Consider the following 23,960-nt stretch of genomic DNA (forward strand, 5'->3'; position numbering starts at 1 on the left):
ATTGTCTGCATTCCTAAACATCTTTGATAGAAAAAGTTCTATAATTCTGCACGAATGATTCTCAAATCACATGAAATGATAACTAAAATTTATTTTTATAATTTCATTAAAGATTTTATTTCGAAAAAAAGTTATTCCATAAAGCTAAAAAACGTGAATAAAGCACAAAAAAAGATTTTTATTCAAGGATACTGCCTGCATTCTTAGAGATCTTTAATAGGAAAAATTTCATAATTTTGCACACATTATTCTCAAATCGCATGAAATAATAATTAAAATTATTTTTTCATAATTTTCTATAAATTATTTTTTAAGAAAAAAGATATTGAATAATGCTAAAAAAGGTGAATAAAGCACAAAAATTAGTTTTATTTAACGATATTGTCTGCATTCCTAAGGATCTTTACTTGAAAAAAAATTATTAATTTCTCACTCATGTTTCTTAAATCGTATGAAAAAGTAACAAAAAATTATTTTTTTTCCATAGTTTTTCTCCTTTAAAGAATATAAAATAAAGCTAAACAACGTGAATGAAATACAAAAACAATTATTTTATTCGAGCAGATTGTCTGCATTCTTAAATCCCCTTTATAAAAAAAAATTAATTTTTCACAAATGCCTTTTACCTTTTTTTCTAATTTGCAATTGTTTTTTTTACTTAATTTTTTCAATTTAAGAGATATTGAATAACACAAAACAACGTGAAGGAAGAACAAAAATGAGTTTTATTCAGGGAGATCCTGCATTCCTAAAGATCTTTAATCGAAAATATTTAATAATTTTTTCACAAATGTTTCTCAAATCGTCGGAAATAACAACTGAATTTGATATTTTTTAAAGTTCCAATATCTTTCTCATTTAAAGGAAAATGCATAAAAGTTAACTAACCGCAAAGTTAACCTGATCTTCATTAAATGGATTTGCTTAAATCAAGGATATTGTCTGCATTCCAAAGGATCTTAAGAAAAAATTGAATAGTATGAAATAGAAACTAAAATTGAATTTTTCCAAAATTTTTCTCACTTAAAGTGTATTGAATAAAACTAAAAAATGTGAATGAAACGCAAAAATAAGCTTAATTCGAGTTGACTGTCTGTATTCCTAAAGTTCTTTTAGTAAAAAAATAATAATTTACACAAATGTTTCTCAAATCACATAAATAAAAAAATTTCATATTTTTTAAACTTTAAATCGCTTTCTCATTTAAAAGATATTGTATAATGCTAATAAAGCAGTGAATAAAGCACAAAAAATGAGCTTTTTTCTAGTTTTTAAGCTTCATTCATCTGTGGCACAAAGTATACCTTATCATTATTAACTAGATTTGCTTATTCACCCTCCGATAAATCATAAGAATGTATTATAGTTCAATTGATTTTTCTAAATATGTAGTTTAATCGAGGCTAGAATAATTGAAGCTTAATAGTATTGTCACTCAAATTTATCTTTTTTGTACTTGATTATTCAATACTATACTATAGAATAGTACACCTTGAACTGAACTATGTTTTAATATAGCACTTTATTATAGTTGCAGCTAATATGCTCACTATTATATCTTAAAGTACCAACATTAAGGTTCCACGTTAAACCTATTACTCTAAGAATGTATTAACATATCGTCAGATTATGCCTTTATCCTCTTTACTTGAGACAGCAAAGATGCATTGTAAAGATTAAAAGATTTTAAATAACTATAAAAAAGGAATTTTTTATTTTAATTGCAGGAGCAGCATTCTCTGTGCTTGGATTTTTACTGTGGATCTTCTTTTTCACTGTGATTGTGATTTTCAATTGATCTGATTTTTTTCACTTTCAATGTATAAAATCTAATTACATAAAAATTTTAAGTCTTGAAAATCTTTTTATTTAACCTATCACATATTATCAACGATGTTATATACTTTTAGTGTCTATTTTTTTCAGAGAAATATGTAATAGAATAGACTGCACGGAGCGAAATTCCTGATCAAATTACTGTATAAAGTACCGGCATTTTAAGTGCATTATCTGTAAAATCCATTGTACCGTAAAATCCATTTTTACCGTAAAGCAGTCTTCACCGTAAAACTTTATACCTTAGAATTAAACAATTTTTTTTTTTTTAGTTTTGTGTTTTATTAAAAACATTCAATATAAAAAATTTAATTTGGGAAATTTTAAATAATCCGTAGAAGTCTGCTAAAATTTAACACTTCTTTCATTTCAATGTTCATGATCATATAATAGGCACCCATCTTAACTGCTATCAAAGCGTAACAAAAATTTTATATGATCACTCAAATCTTATTTTTGTATTTGCAAAAATCAATAGTTTTAAATGTCTATAAATGATGTTTTACTAAGCCATTAGCGTCATTCAGAGAAGTATAAACAACTTAACTGTATATAAAACACCAATTACATAAATTGTAAATTATACCTTTAAAATTACAGACTTTTAACGTTGATTTTGAGTTCATAAAAAATAAATAAAAGTAATATCTTGCGAAGTATATGCCATAAGATGACTCTATCGTTTAAGCCAGCATGTGACGAGTGAAATTAATATATTTAATTTAAAAAAAGTTTTGTAAAAGATAATTTCTGAAATATATCAATACCAAATGTCAACAAATAAAAATAATTTTATGTATGTTCGTAAAAAAAACCTAAAATCATATTATAGCGACCTGAAAACATAAAAAAGTTTAACTTCTGACTGCCTTTCAAAACAAGAATCGCCTCACACTTTTGTAGTAAAATTTAATTTTTCTATTTGTCCCAAAATTCTTGAGCAAATAATAGAAACGCCTTTCCACTTGCTTTAAAAACTTTAAGAGGATCACCTTTTATTTATCTTAGAGTTTCTAATGGAAACGATTTGTGGTAAAGTAAAGATAAATTTTGAGATGACATCTATAAAAACACTTTAGAAATCCCTTAAAGTACTAACATATTTTTTTCGATGTTATCATCTATTTATTTTCAAGATTCCATAGAAAACCATCGATGAAATTTCACTAAGCCAGACTGTCCAACTCTATAAAGAACTATCGAAATCTTGATCTCTCTTAATCTTTAGCTTTAAAAATAATCTTTCTTTGTGTTCCGGATTTGAAATATTGGAAAAAGTTTTTGGATATTTGAATGCTGCTCCTTTGTTATCGGTTATTGTTAAGATTTTATTTTAATGTTTATTTTACTTTTCGCTCTACGTCTGCAATGGGGTAAGATAAGAGTTTTTTTTGAAGAAATAGACTTGAAATTTGGCATCCATTTTTTCGAAATTGAACTCTTTATACTAAGCAGTTACTTAGCGTTTTTCTCCCTCTTTTTTTGAATCGTACAAAACTTTATATTTTCCTTTAGTAGAGAGAAACTACGATTATCATATTTTTTTTAAACTAATTAAAACTTTCGAGAATTTGCGTAATCACGTTTATTATTTACTAACTGAGAATTTTTTTAAAGAAATAGGCTTGAAATAAATTCTGCCTCTTATTTACCGATATTAGACGCTTTTACTAGGTAATTATTTAGCGTTTTTTTTTTCTATTTTTGTATAGTGCAAAAATTGATATTTTCATTTAAGTAAAGAGAAACTACTATTATCATATTTTTCTTCTTTATTGTGAAACCAATTAAAATTTCTGAGCAAATGTAATCACCTTTATTTTTCACAAACTTTAAATTTGAAGTCAGGTAAACAGAAATTAAAAATCAGTGATTAAAGTATAATATCTTAAATTACAAATTGCTTTATTATTTCTTCAAATACATTAAAATATTTCGTTTAGCATCTTTTTTAAAGTATATGCTAGAATTGTGAAATAGCATATTTCATTTTAGTTAAACTGAGACCTTGGGAAAAAATTTAACTTTGATAACGACAAAATTCTTTCCTCCCTTGTGACATTAATTGATTGTTATGCTCTGGTTTCCTTCATATGAATGCCGATTTCTAAGTCAGTCATATCAATTCTACACCACTATTACATTCAGCATCAAATTTATCCTGACCTAATTTCCCACTTTCAACCATTCCAATCACCATCGTTTCTTTCGGCTTCCATAGTTTTTCTTGTTTTTTTTCTACAATTATTTTCATTTTTTCATTTTCCGTAGGCAAAAATGTTCATATATGTTTTGTTTCATATATGTTCAGATATCTTTTTTTCATTCATGGGTATTTGAACTTGAATATGAGAGAATGGTTTTGATTGTTTTAAACATATCAAATTTTGCCTTTTGATTTTGAAGCAAATTAAATTTTCCTCTTACAAGTACATTTTTCTGCATCAGTTTCTAGTAATTATTCATTCTGAACAATAAAACAAATGACAAAAATAAAACAATAAAACAAATGAACAATAAAACAAATGACAAAGATCATTGTTGACAAAATGATCTATTCTTCAATGAGGACGCTGGTTCTAAGAAGTATATTTTAAACTAACTATTGCTATATCCCAAACTTAAGTATCATAAAAAAAAACTAAGTAAAAAAAAATACAATATTCTTGATACCTTACAATTGGTTTGCCTCTTTCAATTATAAATATCACTTTTACGATTATTGTTTGTTTAAACTACACATTAAAATTTAACTTTTTTCCTAACTATAAAAAGAGTTATTCAATTTCTTGCATTCTTCTTTTCTCCAGCGTGGCTTTAAATGGCTCCAGAGGGTGTAATTACGCTACTGGAATTAATGATTAAGATCTGCGAGTTTGCGATGAGCTGAAATGCCTTGATAACAACCGGTCATGTTTTTCTACAAACGAAAAAGAAACCGTAAGAGCACTAGACGGTCATCAAGACATTATATATATATTAAAGCTCTAATTGCGAGATTTTTAAGCCCGCTGATAAATTCTCTCCGTATAAAAGAGGCACTTAAATATATAACATACTCTGTATAATTAGATATCATATAGCGAGTGAGCTTTTAATTCTGGACACAGCTCGAATTACGTATTTTCGAAAATGGATGCATCTCGAAATGCGTGTTTACGAAAATGGATGCATCTCGAAATACGTATTTACGAAAATGAATGCAGCACGAAATGCGTATGTACGAAAATGGATGCAACTCGAAATGCGTGTTTACGAAAATGGATATAACTTTAAATGCCTGTTTAAGAAAATTACCAGAGCTATTGCAGAAAATAGACATTGCATTTCATTCCGTTTTTCAAATCTCCTTTTGAAAAAGTGTATTTTTTTCTGTGGCCATCTTTGTAAACACGCATTTCTAACTGTGTTTATTTTCCTAAACATGCATTTTTATCTCTATCCATTTTCGCAAACATTTATTGCGACCATATGTTGCTTTTTGTGAACAGTTGGTAGTGCATAATATCTACTATTTAAATAAAATGGGCAATTTTTTTCAACAGAAGTTTTTAGATTATTTTAATATGTAAATTTAAAAAAATATTTGCATGGTCATGTTTTTAAAGATCTATTGTTCAATGTTTTTACATTGCTTGATTTAATATTCGAAAAATTTATTCACCAAATTAAAAAGAAGCACTAATGAGGCGTTTTTTGCTGTCTCAATTAAAATAAAAATTAATTATTTTATAAAATATTTATTGACGCTTGCTGAAGTATGTATCATTATTGTCGATAAAAATTGGAATAATTTTATTAATAATCAGTATTTAAAGATAATATCACTTATAAAGCATGTTTTAATCCTCTTTAATTACTTAATTCTTAAGTGTTTTTCTGTCTGAAGAAAAGCCCTTAAGCCTAAGAGAAGTAGAAGCAAAATATAATTTTTTAGTACCTTCGTAATTATTATAAAAAACAATTATTGGGGTAATGTTGATTCAAGTGAGAAAAAAAACTTTTTTTAACGAACTTATACAAATACTTAACGTCGTGTCGTCGTGAACTTATTTATTTATTTACATATGTTTATCGTATTTACTTATTTACCATAAAAGTTTCTTTAAAAGCAGTCTGCAACAAAAAAAATTTTTCCACCTAACGTAAATAGATTTTTTTTTCGTTTTTTCCCCTTATTGCCAAATGCATTGACGAAGTATTTCATTCGCTACTTTAAAATTCACGCCGAGACTATGTAAAAGACAATGGCTTCAATATTATTTGGAAAAAAAAATCTTTAAGTAAAAACCAACCTCATCAAAATAAAGAAAAATTTTAAAATATATAATTATGCTGGAAATGTTTATTTTTCTAATGTAATTAGAGTAAAAATCTGGATATGTGTCAGGCGTACGTTCCTGATACTGCTGAATATAAATATAGATTCCAAATAAAAACCTTTCACATTTATTCAGTAAAACTACTAAAATGGAGAATTAGCAGTAAATAAAAATTTGAACAAAACGTATTCATTCAACAAAAAAAAAACATTAATTCGAAAAACAATGAGGAAAGAAAACATTTTAAACTGTCTTGACTGCTTAACATTAACATCCACTTGACTGACTGAGTTATTTAGAGTATAGACATGAAAAAGAGAGGCACTTTAAATCGATATCAGCAGAAAGAACTCGTAAAGTTCATTTAATATTGATATGACTTACAGTTCTCCTTTCAATCACTTATTTAATGTCACAAAACATGTTTTCAAAAACTTTGGCAGTATCCTAAGAGAAAAGATTTCCGTTTTTAAAGAAAACGCTGACTACAACACTGTTAAAAATTTCCGGAATAAAATGGTTAAATAATATTTTATTTAACTGTTATTTTACGATATTCAAACAAAATTGTCAGAAAACCATAAATATGATGATATTCAAACTGTATAACTTTCAAGAGAGAAACCATTTATTCACTGCTTTAACCTAATACGGTTAAACAACCAGAATTTTATCTCACCAACTAGGCTTACCTAAGGAAGTCACTTAATCTCTTGCAGATGGGTACTTATTATACCCGAGACTGACAGACTCATGATCGACAGAACGGGGCTCGATTCCCTGCGTTGACACTACAAAATTTCCTCTATTCCCTTTACATAAAGAGTTTCTAGTGACTGGCACTCCCCAATTTGTGACCCTGTATTATTAGAATATGATACTCTTATCACGTAGCAGCACCGTAAAGTTGATTAAAATAATAATGTCTTGTTTTTCCCAGATCTAGTATTTTGATCACTTTAAAACTATGGGAGTAGTAAATGATTCAAAAGCCGTATAATTTTGTATTTATGGTTTAACCATAGTATTCTAAACGAATTAAAAACCATAAATGTAAAAAATTATCTTCACCTTAAACTTTGCGGTTAATTGGTTGGACAGATTGTTACCTGTTATTTTGCATTAAAATTTTAGAATAAAAATTCTAACAGAGATGGGGAAAAGCGAATTACTGGCATATATGTTTCAAAAATTCTTAAAACAATTCTTTATGCCAAATTTTTAAATTCTTTCAACTAAAAATTTTATTTCTTATTACATTTTATTATATAAACCAAAAACATTTCATTTTTTGGAATTTTGCACTGAATGTTTGGAGCAATGTTTTAAGTCACATAACCACAAAACAGAACTTTAGGATAAATAACAATCGTTGAGCCTTATTACGTACTACGAAAACTTTCTGAAACCTCCGTAAGTTAAATTTGATCATGCTTCTGTTGAAGTCTAAATGATAGTCTAATGTAATAAAAGATATTAGTTTGCACCATAGCAATGTTGTTATACCTTATTCAGGTTGATGCAAATTTCAATGATAATATGATTTTAACAAGCTCTGAAATTTCTAGCAATTTATGGGACATTGAAAACATGCATTACTAGAATAATATTAATATTCAGTACATCAAAGACATCAAAGTTCTGACATCAACAGTTGATGTCAGAAATTTACTAACATGATTATTTTCCAATAATTTTAATCCAGTAACGTGACTTACAATCTTTCTAAGTAACATTTCCTAATAACATATATAGGAAAGTAAATAAAGATACTTAAGATAAAATAAATTAAAAACTAAATTTGAAAGCAAATTTACTTTTTTACCTACATTTACTTTAATAAAAACGCCTATTCACTTGGTTTTAAAAAAATATTTTTAGAGTGAAAGCTACCATTACGAAGTAAAACTTCTAGCGTGTATCTTTTAATTTTGCAACAATATACATTGTTAAAAATATTTTAGCTCGACATTATCCTTTTCAAAATTTAAATTCAGCAATACAAATTTTCACTTAGTAAATGGTTGTGAGGAATCAGAATCCGACTCCTCATTAATCTGTATGGGCATATTACCTTTCAAAGAAAAGTACAGTGAGCAAAATACAGAATGTACTAACTTGAATAACTTTTGATCCTACTAATCAGATTTTCACATTCTATGACTCAATCTTAATGGCTCGAGGGTGTGACGTCAAATATGCTAATAAGTGCAGACGATATTCTAAGTTAGGAAAGGGGACAAGCAACGTACTTCTTCTGAATAAATCATACCTTTTTTCGGTGGAATCAGATTTCTGAACCCCAAAATATAGGAGATAGCCGTAATCTGGGAAATATGGTCCCAATAGTTTGGTCAGGAGAGCGATCCAAAGTTCGGATCCCAAAATATTAATTTTATTTTTTAAGTATTTCACCATAACTCGAGAACTTTTTATCCGAATTGAAAATAATTTTCACGCAATTATAAAACTCGTTCATCCATGCAAAATATAACTTTTAATAAATATTTACTTCTTTTTATAATTTTATATAATAATGGTTAAAAAAAACTTTAAATTGTAAGCTTATATAATTTTTGCATCATTTTAAAGAACGTAGTTGTATATAGCAAAATTTAAAGTTTGAGTAAAATCAGTCGAATAGTTCCTGAGAAAACGAATTTTAAGTATCTGACTTTTTTGAAATTAAGTATCTGACTTTTTTGAATATCTTGAATGCTCAATATCTTAAATTTTGGTTGGGATTTATAATAATCTACCCACTTTTGTTGATTCATGTAGCCGTCTTCGTATCGAGGTTGGATACATTTCAGATAAACCTTATAGCGATACTTAGGTTTGTCTTTGTACCGATCTTCCTGAAACTGTATATTGTCAAAATTATAAATCCAATCACATCCATAATTTATTTTGTTTTATTTTATTTATTAATATGATTTATTTTTCAGTCTATCTATAGAGTGCAACGTTTATTTACGTTTAATCTGCAAACTTATAACCTACTTATTTAGGTTATATATATTCTTGAGAAAACGTTTGATAAACTCGCATTTGATTCTTAAGTAATGGTTTAAACCCGGTTAAAATGACGTCGATTAACTTAGCCACTTTAAAGCATTTCGCTTTGGAATTAAATATTTTGTCATTATCCATTGTTAATGAAGCTCTGAATTATCCTAGTCATTAATTTCCCTTTACCAACTTTGAAAATGACAAGCTCATTCGTCGGAAATGTTTGAAACTTTTATCTTAATTGGAATTATGTTAGATGGTTTAGAATCTTATACAACCAGCAAATTCATGTCCCTTATTTTAAGGTTGCGTTGTGATGCCATTTATGTTAATGCTTGGAAGTCTTCACAATTAGCGGAGATGAATTCATGCTGGAAATGTGTTGCAACTCTCATGAAACTTAAAATTATTGATTCAATATACAAGAAAGGAACTAAAAGTGGCTCCATAAAGCTTTCACGACCATTCTTGAAAGTTATTATTTGAAATTTTAGCAACACGTTTTGCATTCTCTCTCATGTAAGTAAAAAATTTTAAATAAACTTTAGAAATAAATGTCAACAGCAAACTCTTTTATTTCATACATTTTAACAATTTCTAAAAATTATGAAAATCATAAATAGGGAGCAAATGTTTTACCCACAGAGTCTCCGTCTGCTATATCTTTTTGATTGAAAATTGATTTATATCTACTGCATAATCAAGCTCTAAGAATCGAACACATAAAATTTTGATTACTCCTTACTCTCTGGAATGTTAAAAGTAAATTCCAGTATAAAGAGTGTATGCACTGATAAATCATTTTTAAAAAATTATTTTAAGTCCCATTGTTTCAAGTAGGATAACTCCAGATTCGTAAGACAATTGATTTCGTTTTTAATTAGTTGTTATTCCTGTACTTTCAATTATTAATGTTAGTTAAAATATAAAATGAAATTATTTATCGCAACTCTTCCTTAATTTTGTTTTCCTTTTTATACTAACCCTTACTCTCTCAGAAACTCAGTGGCGAGACAGCCCATGGAGAGCCAAGGCCTACTACGCTTATCTCAGTTTTCTTGACCTTGGGCTCAGCGGTGCAAGAGCATATGTTCCAGATGGGTGGTCAGCCGAACGCGGAACCCCCAGTGTTTAGTTCCCACGTATTTTGGTACTCATTTTATCGACTCACAAAGGGGACGAAAAGCTGAGTCAACCTTTGCCCGGTCTAAGGTTCGAGCCAAGAACTTGTGGCACGAGAGTGCGAAACGCTACCACTCAGCCATCGGGCGTCACTAACCTTTACATTTTTTTAAAAATGTGTCAATGAGTTTATTGATTAGAATGTTTTAAAGAAATGAGTTAAACGGTGAGTAGAGAAATGGTGTGTTGATTGATTAAAAGAAATGTTTTGAATTGTAGGAGCAACAAATTACTTTATTAAATTTTGCATATTTCAGTGTATAGTTTTTGTCAATATGTATTTTTTACAAAAACTACTTTTCTGCAACAGATCAGACTTATAATTGTTTTTAAAAAAAAATCGTGCCAACGAAATTAGTGAGTATTTTATATTATTAGACGTATAGAGGAAAATTGCTTATTGCTAAAATTGGACAGCCAGCTCCTTCGTTGGGCCACTTACATTATTTTGCAGTTAATGATTGCAAACGCTCCCAGTTGTCGGTTTTGTATCTGTAATTAAGTTGGAAAATCGCTGTCTTAACCGAGAGTGAATTCATGTTCAAACAAATTTACTCGGCAGTGAGATATTTAAAGAATAGATCACCCTAAATAACTTTTTATCTAATAATCGTATTTTCTTGAACTGAGACTCAATCGTAATGGTTCAAGGGCCTGTCTTTAAATATGTTAATTAATTGGCGCACATGATATTTTAAGTTACAAAATCAGACTTAAAAACATGCTTTCTCTAAATAAATATACCTCTTTTACGACGGAATCTGGTTCTTGGCCCTCAAAATCTGAAAGGTGGTAGGCGCAATCGGCAAAATATGGTCAAGTGGTAATTTAAGGTATATTTTGGAATTATGGAATTCGGTAACATGGTATTCTGATCTAATGAACGGATTTTCGAATATTAAGACTCAATCTTAATGGTTCGAGGGCTTGACTTCAAATATGTTAATTTATTGACACATACGATATTAATCAGACTCAAAAACTTTCTTTCTCTTAATAAATATGGGTTTTTTTATGACGTGTTCTGATTCTTTACCCTCAAAATATGGAAGGGGGTAGGCACAATCTAGAAAATTATGTCTGGAGGGAATTTGATGTACGATATTTTGGTATTATGGAATTTGGTATTTTGAGGATATAAAATCCGAATCTGTCGTAAAAAAATATGTTTATTCAGAGAAACTATGTTTTGGTGCCTGATATCTTTGAAATATCGCTTATTAGTTAGCATGTTTGAGGTCAGTCCCTCGAACTATTAAGATTGAATCTCAGGACGTGGAATTCTGATCATTAAATCAAAATTATTCAAGGTGTTCTGCTTTTATTTTAAGCACTGCGTACATAAAAGTACAAATTTTCTGACCTTCCAGGAATTAAATTTTTAGAGAATATGAGACAACGAAAAAATTTAAATCAAAGCATAAGAGGAATAAAATTCTTCTGCTTTCAAATTCACAGAAAAGTGAACTTTATATCTAATATTTTTACCATCTACACACAATTTCCAATGAAACAAAACTATACTTAAATTAAGAAATTTAAATTACAAACTATAAATCTTAAAATTTATCCTAATTATCTCCTCAGTTTTTGGAGAGAATTTTAAGTTTTAATAAAGTTTTAAAATTATTAATACTTGAAAATAAGAAAATACATTAAAAATGATTAACCTTATATATGTAGCAGATCATAAGAACTCTGCTTTAGCTATGAATTACAGTAATAACTTTTAATAATTACAAACAATGTTCCTTAAGTAGGGACGAACAGAGATAAAGAGCTTTCTACAACGCAACGGACTTCCGAAGAGTAATCCGAATTTCGTGAGAAATTCAACGTTTCTATTGAAAGCGCGCAAATCATCACATGCTAAGAATTACTGGAATAAATCACGCGAGAGGAAGATGTAAGTTTATCAATAGTTTGAAAATGCAGAATAAATATATAATCTCCTATAGAGAGATACGGCTCTGTGTTTCGTTCTGCTGGTTTGTTAAATTAACTCTAATTATATATTGAATAAGTTTAGCGATCAGCAGGTATCTAAATTGAGGGACTACAAATTAATTTATTTTTGAATTTGCCAGAAATTATATTAAATGTATAGTTTTTGCACCTAAATTATTCTTAAATGTTATTTTTTTTAAAGAAAAAGTTTGATCAAAAACATAAAATGCATATAATTCATAAAAATAACGAAAGATGTTGTGAAAAAAGATATTAACCCATACAATTTTCTTGTAATCGTTTGAATAAAAAATATGAGATAAAAAGGATTTAGAACAATACAAAAAGTATTTGGGGAAAACTACTTGGATATAACATTGTTATTACTTTGCCGAAGTTGCTCATAATTTAAAAAGAAATAACAGAAAAATAGTGAAAAAGAGTTTTCACATAACATACAACCATCAAAATTGGGCACTTTTATTGGAAATAATAAGAAAAAAACTTTAACATATTAAAATGCCTATTTCTAACGACTAGATAACTATAAATTTTGGAACTGATACTTACCAAATAGTCATGGGTACAATTTCACCTATAAATATTGGTGAAATTGTATTTTATTTTAGTTTGAATAAAATACGCATACTTTCTTTATTAAAATCTTAAATTATTCATTTAATTAAACTAAGCTTGGTTCATTCATTCAATTATTGCTACAATATTTATTTTCGATATTGACGTTTTGCATTTCTTTTGAGTCTATTAATCTATAAACATTTTGTATGCAAATTTTTTGTGTTTTACTTACTTTGCCTTGCCTTTTTTGTATAAAAAATTAAATAATATAAGAATATTTTTCATGTACTAAAATTAATATTATATCTGCTCTTAACATGATATTTTTTATTTTGTAACCAGAGTTGAACAGCTGACTCAATTCTAAGTTAACGATTACCTAATTTCAACTCTGTAAACTTGTAATTTGGAACCCAACCCAAAAGACAAGAGAACATCTGAATTAAGCATTGGGGCAATCTAACCTTTGTGGAGATCTTTTTAATAAAACTAATCCCCATTTGTATTACATAGCGAATAAAACCTCGAAATATCCGATAGTTAGCCCGATGGCAAGGGGATTCTGACAAATGAGCATCTACTACTGAGGATATTATATCTCAGCACTGTGGTCGGTGAGAACTGGAAGCATAATTCGTATCAATCAATCACCCCTGGGATTTGAACTTGGGTGAACTTGAGAATCGAACGCTCTCTCTCCTGATTTAATACTGAATGTTTAGAGATTTAAAAGATTTCAAGTTTAATTATATATTTTTACGTAGCCTCAACAGCAAATGCGCACGTCTGAAATTTAAATAACCATACAGCTAAAGTTTTCTTTTAATTGAACTTGGCAATAAAATAAAAATAGTGAATCTTGAAAATAAAGCACGAATTTTGTTCTCTTGATAATATTTAATATAGAAAAAGATTCACGAAAAAAATTCGAAACAACTTCTTTACATGGCAAAGAGGAAGAATAACAATGCTATAACATTTTTTACTCTGACTGAAAAATATAGCCTCCTCTATCAAGTTTCTTGAATTTCTAGACTAAGTCCTACCAATTCAGAATATTTGACATAGTACTCTTCATGATATACTCCTTTTAGAAACAAAAGCGATTTTGGGAAAACAATTGAATTTTGTTGTCCAAATAAAATTGAAATTGCAGGGAAGCAAATGACTTAGAAGCATAAATCTGTGATGGTTTTTTGAGTCAAATAGTTTATCGCTGATGGAAAAAGCTAGAAAAAACAATGAAAGCTGTTGTAAAATTGGAAACCGTGCCAAGGACTTAAAATAACTTAAATAAAACAAATTAGAGTAAAATATTAGACTAGTAAAAATGCAAATTTGACATTTGTTGTGCACTTATTCAGATTAAAGTTGCACTTTAAAAGATTTCATATATAAAAATATATGAAATGTTCTTGAAAAATAAGTTTTAATTTACAATGGCTCTTTAGATTAAGAGCATTTTAAATGCGTAGAAATTATAACCACTATTAAAAATTTTTGAGCGTACTGATACGCAACCACATTCAATTTGCTGCAACCCTAATATGAAGCTATGTTGAACCTTATTCCCGTACTTTTTTAAACTTGGTAATAATCTTGGTTCAACTTAAACAAAAATTTAGTTCAAAAACCGAATTATGGTTGAAGCAATGAATGCGTTCAACCAATATTTATGAGAAAAGTCAGCCATTTTTTTTTATTTTTTTTTCGTTTTACTTCAGAGATTTTACTTTTTTTTCTCTTCATTTTTGCAGGTACATTTTGCAAAATTAGAGTCACAATTCAAATCAAATATAAAAAAGTATTTTGCAAAATCATCCTTTATTTAATTAATAATATTTTGCGAAACTAAATTACAAATAAAATTTACTTTTAACTATATATCAACACACCGACACATCTTTGAAACTAAGAGGTAAGCTCAAAATTTAAAATAATGGTAAGGACTAAAAAAAATTGAGCAATTTTGGTTAACAAAAGATACAAAAACTCAAAATTTAATTGTATGTGAAATCAAAATTCTTTTGCAACTGAGTAGAAATCGACTATCTTTTATTATACATTTATTTTTTTCGTTTACTTATTTTTTCATTTATTTATTTTTTTATTTTATTTATTCAGTTACTTATTTATTTTATTTCTTTATTTATTATTCATTTATTTATCTTAGAAATGAGTATTTCCTCCAAATACACGTGCCTTGCGAAAGTTTGAGTATAAAAACTGTTTCGAAACTAACACAACCATTTAATTCAAAAATAAAAAGATATTAAATATTTCAAGGGAAAAAAATCCAGGAGTAATCCGCTTAAAAATGATATTGTAAAAAAAAAACATCGATTGGAATCGAAGCAAAGATAATACTCGAGGATAATATCAACTTTAGGAGATCAGCTTTTTAATGATTTCAAGGAAATTGCTTTTCGTTTAACACAACTAGTCACAAAGAAACATAAAACTCCAACATTTATTAACAATAGCAATAATTAAGTATGAATATAGAGTTATGTTTTATCATGAAAAAGAGTTTGTAATATATACATAGATCTTAAATAGATTTATTTGAAGAAAAAAAACTGAAAAGAAAACTAAAACTAAATTACCTAGGAAAATTGCAAAACAGATATTTTTCTGCGTAAGATAGAGCTAAGAGAGTCTGCGCATACTTCAACAGAAAGATAAAAAAAATTAAACAGTAATTTTCTGCTGCACTATTCATAAATATTGCAGACTAAATTTGCTTTTGATGCCTTTTCATTGCTATTTGGTTATTAAGTTTTATTTTATTACAACAACTTTAATAAAACTTACAAAATCCTTTTGCGCAATCTGTCTTTACACAGTTGATATGACTTCGCTCACGGGTTAAAAAATCCAAGGATAGTCATTAATAAATATATCGTGAATAATAATAATTGTACATAAAGGACATTGTTGCAATGTTTATGCAAACAAATATAATAGTTCTAAGAGTGAATATTTCAACCTAATTATTACAAAAATCAAAAAAATGAAAGAATTTTAAGATGAATTAAATAATTTAAATTAATAAAATAACTTAGCAAAATAACTTTTGCTGAAATAGACTGGTGATCTTTGAATGTTAGTCAGCTTCTGTTAGCTTTTTTTTAGCCTCAATCAATACCTCTGGGGGAGCTGAATTGAAGATTGATCATCCTCTGGTCCAGATCAAAGTTACGATCTGCGTATGAATGAATGGAATATAAATGGGTTCTCCCTGTGAAACGGAATGTGTCATGTGTGTGGCTGAAGTCATTTCCTGGTCATAGATGGTGCCATTGAAAAACAAGAAACGCACCCTCAGTCTTAAAATCGCTTGGATTTCCATAGCAGACTTGCTAGTATTGGCAAGTGACATTAATAACAACAACTAACAACAACACATAAGTATAATACGCCATCTAATCCGCCAACTCTCACCTTAAAATAAAATTTATTGCACAATCTATTATTTAAACTTGGCCACTTTCAGAAAGAATTTTTAATGTACGCAGCATTGGCTAGGTACGTAGCTTATTGGGAAAAAAATAGTTATGAGTTATGCTTGACGCTTATTTGAATCAACTTATCATTATTATTTGAGTCAACAATCAAATAGACACTCCAGTACTACTGTTGAACAACTACCTAGAATCCGAGTGAGCGTATTATACTATTCCTCCAACCCTCTCTGCGTACAATCTCTCTTAACTTTATTAAAAATGAATTAGAAATTATTAAATGGCATACTAGAAAAGTTTAGCTGGCTTTTTGATTATCTAAATCAGAATAAATCAGTTACCATAATCATTATACAGCTATAATACTGAAATTATGCGCAAGTGCAGATAAAAATAGAGAAGAAATCAGTGTAGAGTCCGGTTGACAGAAATCTTCACTGGCCACTGCAGGTTATTGCAGCATCTGAAGATTATTTTTCATTTAAGTTTTTTGTGTCTTTTTAAAAATTCAGACAAACAAATGGTGAAACTTGTTGAGACTCCTTCTTAAAACACATCCAAACTTGTTTCGAATAAAACTCAAAAAGCTGAATTGAGATAACTTAGCAAAGAATAAAAAGTAAAGAATTTTTTTCTGCTACAATCTTACAATCTTAAATGTATAGGGGTTGATTTCATCATTTTAGTATCATTGAATAAAAGTCAACTTGAATTTAAACTGCATGAAAATTTTATATATAACTTTTAAGGACCTTATATTTGCAAATTTTCAACATGCCTATTAGATTGAGCTGAACTTTGATTCTCTGACTTCGTTGAGGTCGCAGACAAATTTAGATTTATAAAGAAAGTGCTGCTATTTCATTTCGTATGTTTTGCTACCAGGGAGTAAAGTATCTGGTTTCTCTTTTTTCTCTTTGTTTTCAAATATCCAATCTATAATCTTAAATACATAAATATCGAAAGACATGATTATATGTATTGGATTGATAATGACATTATTCTATACTGTATCAGTGTTTTTGACATTGCTGCTATACTGGGTGTGTCAACAATTTTAAAGATCACTTAAAAAAAGCGGAAAAAGGATAGATGTACTGAAATTATGAAAGTAGATATTTTATTCTCAATAATTTTAAAATTAGTCAGAAAGTTTGTCAATAAATGGGGTAAGGGAAGCTATAAAGCATTGTTTTCAAAATGACCTTCGTTTGCAGCAACAACCTGACGTAATCTCAAGACAAAATCTAGAGCCACCGATACAAATTTTAGTTGGAATAATCTGTCAGTAGCCTTTCTTATATTATTGTTTCAGTCAGAAGCGCCATCAGTTATCACATTTTAAAATAAATTTGAAAGTTACTGAGAATAATATCTTGTATCCTGTGCAGAATGCAGCAAACCATACATTTCTATCTCCGTTTGTTTTTCTTTAATTGAATTTTCAAATCATCAATCATTTTTCCCATACTCACTATATCAAGCAGTATAAAATAATTAGTGCAAAAAGTTTTAATATAATTAAAAGATGATTAAATATAAAATTCAGACAACATCCAAGAACATAAATTATTGCTCATCAATCCATCTCATTTTTGATCATTGGTAAAAATTCGTTTTTTTTGTAAAATGTGTGTTTTATGTATAAAATGCTTAGCTAAAAAAAATTTATTACTGCTGTTAAAAAGCACCTGAATCATAAATTTATTTAATACAAATAAATTATAAGGCAATTATAATTTTTAACGAAAGTATATATAAAGTAATGTTTCCTTCTTTAATAAATTGAACCGTTTAATCCGATTTGTCATGAAAAATATGGAAAGAATAAACTTAAAAAATAAGCGACTCAAACAAATGATCCAATTTACTATTCAATGACTTTTGAAATCAAGGATTTATTTTGAACTTCCTATTTCAGATAAAGAAAGCCTAAACTTTAGAGCTATAAAAATTGTTATAAAATATTTTGAATCAAGTTTTCTGATCATTTCAATTAAATTTGACTGCATTATAGGACTGCAAAAAAGTACCAAAGCATAAAGTACATGACAGATTTACTCTAGAAAACTTCTAGCTAATGCCAATCAATAACGTCCAGTTTTATCCTAAAGTAACACTATGCATAAAAACACACTATTTCATCAAAATATATCTCAACTGAAGAAAAATATCTCATAAAATCTTTGTGAAAACCGGATTTCAAATAAAAGAACTCTCTGAAAAGGAAGGTTATTTTTTCAACGTCCTACGTACTGCGAAAAATTCAAATCATTATAAATATTTCTCAAGAACTGCGCTCACAAAATAAGTTCCTATAAATGAAACAGCTGGTCCCGTTTTATTCCTGCTGCCCCAGACGAATTTTCTAATTAAAGCTTCTTAAATATTCATAGATGAAAGTTTCCAGGGAGAAAAAATTTTTGCTTCTTTCAGAATCTGTTTATTGAGAAACTTGACTCGTTTCAGTTTTTGAAACTTAAAGGAATGGAATGATTTCAAGCTAGCTTGTAAATTTTTTGCCCTTTTTACCATTTATTGATTTTCTTCTTTTTTTCTTTTTCCTTTTTGTTTTATATCCATACACTTTAAAAAATAATGCTATGAAATATTTTCGATTGGATACATTTGTCCGTTTAAAGTCATATTTATGGATATGCTGTAACGTTTTAGTTACGATACAAAAATGTTGTAGCTCAAATAATACTTTCCCTCCTTAAATATGACTTATAAAATAATCTTAAAACGTGTCCAATCATAATAAAAGCATGAATGCGTGTTCAGTAATACAAATATTGTTAAAGCAGGTCGAACAGCATCATCATTTTCACAATTACCATCATTACAATCTAAACTTCCATGCTTTTCCGCAGAGCGAACTAGCTTTTCCCTTATTATTTAATAGAATGATTGGTGAATAAAGCAAAAAAAATTCTCTGAAAATTGTCCAATAACGAATATCGGCAAAAGGTTTCATGAAGAAATATGTCTTGAAAGACCATCCACTGTACACTAATTGGTGGCCAATGAATATTTTTTGATAGATATTTTAATAGATTTTTTAACAATCAGCATGTAAACATTCTCTGAAAACTTTAGAAGGAAACATAGAAAAAACATAGAAGGTTTGACCATAAAAGAGGCTTTCCTAAACTTATATGTTTCATATTTAAACAATTATTAGATTATGATTGCAACAAAATATTAATCAGAATTGGATTTTGTTTTTTATCTGTCAGTTATTTGCAAGTGAATCATGCAATGATACCTGATTCCAGTTCTTTTTCTCCTGTGCCATGGGTCATTAATATGTAGAAAAAGTAGAAATATTTATGTACTTAGATTACTATACAGAACTCTTCTATGACTATTATTTTTTACTTTCTTGTTTTATCTGCTAATTTTTTATTTAATTTAATTAATTTTTTTTACAAAATGGCAAGTTATGAAGATTGATTAGGAAGGTTGGTAAATGACTAGAGGGGTATCGAACCAAATCAAAGTTTTTGACAGATACCCTTGTCAAAGAAGGTAATAGAGAAGAGGAAGAAGATTATTAGAAATATAGAAAACTAAAGAGTTAAAAGATGTATTGAGACACTTAGAAGAAAAATAAAAAGAGAATAACAGAGAGCGAATAACATACAAAGAGAAAACTTTGTGAAAATGGAAGATTAATAAAGAAAACAAAATATTAATAATAAGACCAAGAAACAAACAGTGAATAATAAATTTGTATTCAGATAGTTCAGTTTACTGATAAAAACTAAACATTTGTTGCTATTTTTCATCATTATATAAATATTTGATAAATCTTTAATTACACTTAGGACTATAACAGTTTAGACTTAATTATTTGCTCTAAATATGTTAATGTCCATTTGAATTCCCGTAAATTAAACCTCCCTCATAGTGAGTAAAGTCTTCATAAAATCAAGAGATTTAAACCAGATTTTAAATATTATTATTAAAAGGGCTAGATTATGATTAAAATGAAAAAATTATAATATAAAGATATGATAAAGAATATAAGCAATCAAATAATATCAACTTGGAAATTTTATTATAAGATTAAATTTAAAACATAAAATATTTCTGTTTCCCCTCCGACCTTCTGTACTTCTTTCCAAGGATTTGAAGTTTGAATCTTTTGTTGTAATTTTTTTCTGTATGATACTAGAGCAATTTTTATAGAATTTAATAGTCATATTAAAACAGTATAAAGTAAGGCTTAAAGTTAGGAAATGAAAGAAAGCTCGTCCTCAGAACATAAAAGATCAGTACCGAAGCTTTAAAGGATTTCCTGCAAGGAAGAAAATTCCCACGCATCTTGTCAAAGAATGACTCGAATGACTTTTTCCAAAAGTAAGATATTTATCAAACCTACATTTCTTACTTTTGGATTTACTAAAATTATCCTATGATGCTTTTGTCATCATTCTGCATAGAAGTTAAATAAAAATATTTTATAAATTTAGAAACAGACTACCTTACTACATATTAAGCACACATGACCTATTAAAAATTTTTGAATACCTTTTACTTGATTCAGAGTGTGGCTAGCTATTAATATCCTGGACTAACCATTAGAATTGTCTTGCAAATTAATAATTCCTGAAAATAATATATGAATCCCGTACACATTTAATATGTTTCAAAGTAACTTCCATTTGCCATTTTGAACTTATCTGTACTCAGCTGTAAAGATCATCTTACAAAATGTTCTTTAATTCTGACGTTCTTAATGACTCTATATCCTTAAACCTTGCCTTGTAGCTAATTTTTCATTTCCTGGAACAAAAATTCGCTGAAGATTTGTCCAAATATTACGGTGAATCTCCACAACTACAGAAACCAAAAAGAAAGTCCTTTGGTGTCGAAGTCATTACTATTACTATAACTCCATTGTCTAAATTAAAGAACATTCCTAACAAAGAATTTAGAAGTTTTTTTTTCTGAGACTTTTGCATCTAAATACAGAATTACATTACGGCTGGTGGTTGTTAATTCAAAGCATATTAAATGGATATGTAAATCACGTAATATTTTCAAGAGTCAGCAAACTAATGCCGCACTTCACATTTTATAAATTGATGAAGTTTGAAATCTTGTTTTTACTATTTCTGTGAATTTATTAAAGCAATAACTGCGACTTAGTAAAAACTATAAACATAGTTAAAAGTATTTTAAACATTACTTCTTAAACGCAAAATTTTTATTAAACATGCTTTTCATACTTTTTTCATTATTTTGTATAATTTAGGTCAAAATAAGAAGTAAATAAGCTTTTTAATAATTAATGTCCATAATAAAATACAACATGAAACACCGGTGACTTCTGTGTGAAAGGTAAAATCTTCCAAACATAGCTCACTTCTAAACAATAATTTTTCATATTTGCACTTATTTGCTGTTATTTCTAAGAGAAACGGTTACTAATGATTGAATTTCTTTTAATTTATAAAATCAATTACCTATAAACTTTTGAATATGAATTTGAAAAAATTTCAAAATACATTTTTTTTGGATTTCATATTTCAGTACAATATATATAATTCCTATAATTTTTCAGAATTCTTTTCGGAACTATTAGACTGTTTCTGCAATACCAAAATATATTTTTGCTTGCAATTAGAGCGTCAGAAAAAAATATATAAGAAAGACGCCGGTGTCTTATCTGCGTCAAAGGGTTAACAATTAAAAACATTCTAAATTTATGTGAACTCTAATATATACTCTTACAGATAAATATAAATCCAATATTTACTCAAAAATTTTACTTTTTAACATTAATTAAATTACTGATCCGCAACCTTTGAGAAATTCCACAATATGTTTAATATAATATCTTTCTACATTTTATCTTTTTACAAGTTTTAATTATATTATAACTGGAAAAGTAATGTTTCTAAGTAAAGTTTAAGTGTTTTTTTTTTCACAACCTCTGAGAAACCATCGAGGATCATTCTAGTTGAACCTTATAAATTTCTAATTAAAACAGCTTTTTAATCAGGATGCTTTCAAGATGCCACTAATTAATAAACATTACTTCATAGAGTGTTAACTTTTTAAATTGACTTGAGATAAATCATAAATAAACGGTTTCTTCTTTCCTCTCCTTGAAATATTAATGAAACACTCCTTAACTCTTCTTTTGAAATTGAAGCTTGAAGTGTGTCAAAAGTAATTAGGTGATACACAAGACTACTGCAAAAGATTTTAATTACTTTCCCTCTTTTAAACGTATTAACTTTTCCGAAAATTGAAGTGTTGATTCATTTAAAATCCCTCTTAAGAATCTCACTTTAATTGAATATGCTTAAAGCATTTAATTTTTTCAAATTCTATTTACTTAGCTTAAGTCAAGTCACTTAGCGATATTTTCAATGAATGAATACTAACCTTTGAAAAGTATCAGATGTATTTTCTTAATTCTTTTAAACCCTTTTTGCATAAATTAAGAATTTTATTTCTTAATAAAATCGTTCACAAAATAACAATGGAAGTTTCATAATATTTTTTCAAAGCAAACGAGCTTTACAAAAAAAGCATATTAGGGCGATTCCACGAAAAGTGGTCCTGAGTGACTAAATTTTCAAAATTATCGTAAAATCAAAAATGACACAATTTCGGAATCTAGAAGATGTACATTTTTTAATAGTTAAGATAGTTTTTTGAATTACAAAAAATATTTATGTGAATTCTAACAAAAGGTGGAACACTATGAATTTTAACAGGAGTTCTCTTCTTTGTTATGTTATATTCCAATGGAGTTCTTAAAATATTAAAGAGCAATAAAATAGTTTTTAGTAATAAATATAACTATTTTACTCTTTTATCATTGTTTAATGTATTTTTTTAATTTGGCCTAAATTTTTTTGCTTGTTTGAAAGTCGATTAATCAAGATAGTCTAATTTCCCAGTAACACACGTAACATAATTTTGCATTTTTTTCTGTAAAAACTTTAGTAAAAAAGAAAATTTAAAAATTTTTTGTTTTATGAATTAAGAAGGCAAGATATGCAACGGAAAAAATTTTCCAATTAAAACTGCCAATAGTTAAAATTTTATAATTAATTTTATTCAAGGTAACACACGTAACGAAAAGTTACGCGCGTTACTGTTATGTGTGTTAGAGGTACTTATACACTTTAATTATTTATTTATTTTCAATAAAAGATTTAAATCATGTTCGGACATTTTTTATAACCGCCGCGCAACTTCAATGCCACAAATACGGAATTGTAAGATTGTGGTTTTTTGTAAAATCAGGTCGGTATAAGCATTAATAAAAAAAACAGCATAATAAGACGATAATTTTGAAACTTTTGGAAATTGTTTTCCCAAACTTCTATTTGTTATACGTTTGTGTTTAAGTAGAATATTTTGACTGCATTTGCTAGATTATTATAAAATGTATAAGCTTAAAATAGTGTCCTTATCTGGATTTAAAAGAATAAGAAGATGAAGAAAAACAGAAAAGAGCATAAGATTCTGCACTTCAAAGGAAAGAAAATAAGGAAATAATGAAAGTTAGACTTGAACTTTCAAAACAGATTGATAATGATGTAAAAGGTTCACCACTAAGTATTTCAGATGAACTTAATTATAAATGGAT

This window comes from Parasteatoda tepidariorum, chromosome 11 (assembly GCF_982258835.1).
Source record: "Parasteatoda tepidariorum strain Cologne lab strain chromosome 11, Ptep-v5.0, whole genome shotgun sequence".
NCBI classification, from domain to species: domain Eukaryota; kingdom Metazoa; phylum Arthropoda; class Arachnida; order Araneae; family Theridiidae; genus Parasteatoda; species Parasteatoda tepidariorum.